Source organism: Tupaia chinensis, unplaced genomic scaffold, assembly GCF_000334495.1.
Source record: "Tupaia chinensis unplaced genomic scaffold, TupChi_1.0 Scaffold000093_1, whole genome shotgun sequence".
Classification (NCBI taxonomy): Eukaryota; Metazoa; Chordata; class Mammalia; order Scandentia; family Tupaiidae; genus Tupaia; species Tupaia belangeri.
In genome coordinates this window covers 2,529,248-2,534,519 of record NW_006159555.1, presented here as the reverse complement: position 1 = coordinate 2,534,519, position 5,272 = coordinate 2,529,248, and positions in this window count along the sequence as shown.

Genomic DNA, 5,272 nt, shown 5'->3' with positions numbered 1-5,272 from the left:
ATATATGACTAAATGAGTGACATCTCACCACTTCTTTGCTTAAAATTCTCTAATAAAATCCATCTCATTCCTGGTAAAGGCAACATCTTTGTATAATTACCTTTAAGTGCTTCACAGACTAGGTCCATTTTTAAATTTTCTTGATATCTCTTCTCGCTCACTCTTCCCCAGCTACTATGCTGCTAGGCCATTTGTCACTTACCATGAAAACCTCACTCAAACATCTGCCTAAAATGCTTTCCTCTGAGGTAGCTGCATGACTCTCCCCCTTTCGTTTTTCATGTCTTTGTTCTAATGGCTTCTGATCTGTAAATTTTCCTTGGATATTGAGCCTCACTTCTGGAAATCTTTGTTCGTTTTTAATTTTTTATTTTTTCATCGCTCTTACTACAATGATGATACCATACCTTTTACTTACTTATTTTATTATCTTTTTTCTTTCATTATATTAAAGCTTTTTCAAGACTTTTGTTTATTTTAGAACCTGCAGTATACACACTGTCTAAAATAGTCTTTGAAAGACTATTTCCACTCAACAAATATTTATCAAAAAACTATTTTATTGCTGTTTTACTGCATATCCTGGGATCATCTGAGAAATGCTTTGTATGTTCCCATAAGAGAGGAAGTTACTCAATTCCTGTAAGTCTTAATATTGATATTTTAGAAATGGAAATCTTCATCTATTGCACTAAATTTGTATAAATCTTAATGAGATACATTTAAAACTTGTCAGTGCAAAGGATATGACACACACTCAATAAATATTAGCTGACCTTCTTCCTTCTTCCTGTTCCATATCTATTAAACAACCATCTCTATTGATTCTTTAATATATGACTGTTTTATAGCTTCTTAGGGCTTCCATAGCATAGTACCACAAATGGGCTGTTTAAAACAACAGCAGTTTGCTTGTTCATCTTCTGCCTAGGAGAAGGCCTACGTCCAGATGTCAGGGTTTTTCATTTTGGACTCTGAAGGAGAATCTGTTCCATGCTTCTGGTGATCAGCAGCGATCGGAACGTTCCTCTGCTTGTAGTTGCGTCATTTCAATCCTTGATTCCACTGTTTCATCAATTCTTCTCTGTGTCTGCCTGTGTCTCTGTGTATGGATCTCTCTCTCCTTTCTCTTCTAATGACACCAGTCATTGGAAATAGAAATAACTCTAATCTAGTACAACTTAAGCTTAAATTGACCTTATCTGCAAAGATCAATTATCGGGTAAGGTCATATTCACAAGTAATGGGGGATAGGCCATGCCTATGTATTTTTTGTGGGATGCAGTTCCACCTATTACACTGACCTTCCCTTACTCATCTGGATTTCTGAATTAACAGGGTCACTCTCTTAGTATAATGCCTCTGAGAATGACTGTCCATGTAATAAAAATGGTGAAACTGCCAAGTAGGTTAGAAACAAACCCTATCAGGTATCATCAACAATATTTTATATGCAAAGTAGCTTGTATGTGATTTTGGCTGCCTTTATCATTTTTCTGATCTTGACATGCTAAATAGATTAAAAGTTTCCTTGTAAATTTAAATGTATAATGAGCACAAATAAAATACAGGTAAATGATCCCGTTATACCTTTTTTTTCCTCCCAACAAAATGATCAAAGACCAAAAAAGAAAAATATAATCTGTCAAGTTACATTATTTCCTCTGTTATACACTAGTTGGTGTTTAAATTAGAACAGACTTCCTGAAAAGCAACGTGATAATACATATTGAGAGTTTTAAAGAATTTTTTGCTTATATTCCATCATTGTGTATCTCTATGGTATACAGTATGATAGTTTCCAAAGCATACATATAGTACATGACAATCAAATCAGGGATATTATCATATACATCATTTTCAACAGAGAAATGTACATTTTTGTGTCCGTGAAATGATTCTTCCCTTTACCCCTCCCATCCATCCTCTACCAGAGTTTTTAAATAGGAATTCATCCTAACAATATAAGTCACAATATATACAAAGGGAAAGGATATCATGGCTTGATTATAGTAATGAAAATGTGGAAGCAACTTATAAATATTACAAAATAAGATACTGGTCCCAAGCCATATTAGGATCCTATGGCATGCTTTTTATACAGAAAGAACTTTTGTTTGTGGATGCTTTATTTTAAAGTGAAAATAATTTCATCATTAACTGATTTATAAATACAATACAGCCTCATATAAAATATAAGCACAGCAATTATGTTGTATATAAATTTTAAAAAATATTCATAATCCCATGTTCAGAAGTAATTCACAATTAGCAAAGGAGAGAATTGAAATATTTAATGACAATAATGGCCTTTGTTGGGACCAGCAGTTAGTGTAATAGTTATGTCGCTGAACTCCCATGTAGTCGACTACAGTTCGAGTCCTGGACCCAGTGGTTTAAACTCACGCAGAGCGTGTATATGTGTGTGCACAAGATCCCTAGAGGAGAATGGAGGAGAAGGGATTGCAGTGTGACCATCCCACCTGGGGGGTGATTTCTTGCTTTCTAGCCTCTGTCTCTCTCTGTCTTTCTGGCGAGCACATAGTGACCTTTGTTTTGGAATAAAGTTTTAAAAGTCTATCTAGAGAGGCTGGACATCAACTCAGAATTTTCTTTTGAGCCTTGAAGAGTGCTCTAGTTTTAAAAGAACAGGTTATATTCTTTCAGCTTCATAGCTATTTCTTTAAATAGTCACGGTAGCCTCTATTTCTGTCAACCTAACCAGGCCCATCAAGGCAGGATTTATTTTGTTTATGTGTTTACTTACTTCATTTTGAATGTAGATCTGTAACGAGCTCTTGTTAGAAATTTTGGAAAGAAAATAAATTTATATGGAAACAGGAAAAAAGATTTGATATCTGCAGTGCAGAGACAAGTTATACATATTGATTTAATCTTTTGTTCTTACAGTTCTTATATTACCAAGATTACATTTCTAAACCATTAACATCCTGTCGCTTTTAATTAATATAATGGACTGACAATTTTCCTGACTTTTAAACATTTTGCAATAGCAGGGAAGAAATTAAAATGTTAAATTCCAAAAAACTAGAAAAAAACACGATCATATGTATTTTTGCGTGCACATTTAATAAGATGCTTAATTTGATAAAATATAAATAAAACAAGTAAATAGTGTAAAGTGTACATATAAGGATGTTTTCTCCTATGATACCTATAATCAGAGAATAATTTTTTTAAGAGTGATTTTTGTTATAGTTTTGTGCTCATCAGAGACACATGTGCTCAACAAAGAGACAGAAAGCAAGAAATCACCCCCCTGGCGTGATAGCCTTCTCTGTTCTCCTCTCAGGATTTTGGATGTGCACATACATGCTTGTTCCCCAGAGCATAACTTTTTTAAAAAATACTAAATGGGATCAGCCAATGGCATAGCAGGTACCTCCCTGAACTCCCAAATGGTCACTTGCGATTCAAGTCTCAGCCTGGTGTCCAAATCATGCCAGGCATGTGTGCATGCATGCCCAGGAGATCCTGGGAGGAGAACGGAGGAGAATGGATTGCAGCATGGCCATCCCCGGGGTGTGTGTGTGGGGGGGCTATTTCTCATTTCCCCTTTCACTGTCTCTGTCTCTCTCTCCCTCTCTCTAGCAAGCATACACACCCTAAGGCACAAACTTCCCAAACAGTGAAATAATAATAACAGCAAATTTCCATAAGCAGATAGAACTTAATCGGCTATGGTACTCTGCATGTGATCAGTTAAAGATTTTATAGATACTTTTATATTGGCAAAATAAGCTGTAATAAAATATATTATTCCTTGAAAGACTCTGGTTTAAAAAGGAGCACATACTGTTTGCTCTTACTCTAAAATAAGGGTTTAAAATGTACATATACTCTTCCATCCCTGCTCTCGTCTAGCTGTAAGTAATGCTACTTGGCTTCACAGTTCAAACCCTTTGCTTCATGTTTTGGATTGACGTGTTTACCTCAGTGGTAATGACCTTCTCACTTCTCGCTCTCTGGTCTGAGTGATCTTGCTATGCACATTCACATTAGCCCACATTCATTCTTACAAGTCCTATCAAGCCATTGGCTTACCTGTTTGGGACTGTTTCCAGTTTGTTTCAACTTGTGTAAAAAGTCATTTTAAGAATTTAATTACTGTTAAGTGAATTTATGTAGAGATTGAATTAATACTTCATTATCATTACCAGCAGTAACTTTGTGACATAGTTATTCATAATACATTTTAAATAAGAAAATATTGTACCAGTCTACAATTTTACATGGAAGTTTGAACAACTTAAATGTTCCAATTGAATAGTTTTTGCATTGACACTGTGTTCTGTGAACTTTCTCTTCTGATGTTAGGTAATTCCTGGTTTATGAGACAGCTGAATAGGGTATAATTTTACCTTAAGAATTTCTTTCAAACTTATCTTCAATCATAAAGGCTGTCAGTAAAGGGACGTCTTTTGATAGCTTCATAGTAATATAATTTGTTATTTAACAAACTGGACTACATGAGATACAAGAGAAACAAAAACATTTTTTTAGTATATGTGCTGCCGAAGCGAGCACAAACAAAAACCTTTTTAATTTGTTTTTCCTTTCCTGCCTTTCAATACATTCCATAATTTTTTTTAATAATCATTTTTAGTTATCAAAGACCAAACTAATTATTGTTATTGTTGTTTTAAAAAGCTAGTTCAAGGCCAGCAGGTGGTGTCATGGTTAAGGTGCTGGACTCCCACATTACTGACCACAGTTCAAGTCTCAGACCCAGTGGTTTGAAATCACACTTGGGCACATGTGCATGCATGCCCAAAATCTTGGGAGAAAAATGGAGGAAAAGGAACTGTGGTGTGGCCATCCCCCTGGGGAGATGATTTCTCTCATTGTTAATCTAGTGAGTGCCTGTGCCCTATAGTAAAAACCAAACAAACAAATAAAAAAGACACATAGAACTCAATCTTACATCAAAGCTTTAGTGTCTCATTCAGTTCAAGCTTCTCTCCAGTCAAAGACTGACTCAGACTATAGGAGTGTGTGACTGTCTTTTTCTTTTCTCTATTTTTAAACGATTGTATTACTGGTTGTTCAACTTCTCCTCCCTATTCAGTATGCTGTGCAGGGATTATTCATGACGAGATGAGAGCTCTTGAGGAGAAGGGTGAGGTAGAAGCAGAGAAGATCTCACTTGACTGCTGTAATTAAAATCTGGCTTTGGCTAATTTCAGATGTGGATGCGACTATGTTTTTTCTCTTTCTCTTTTCCTTTTTAAGATGCTTTTATGGTTTTCCT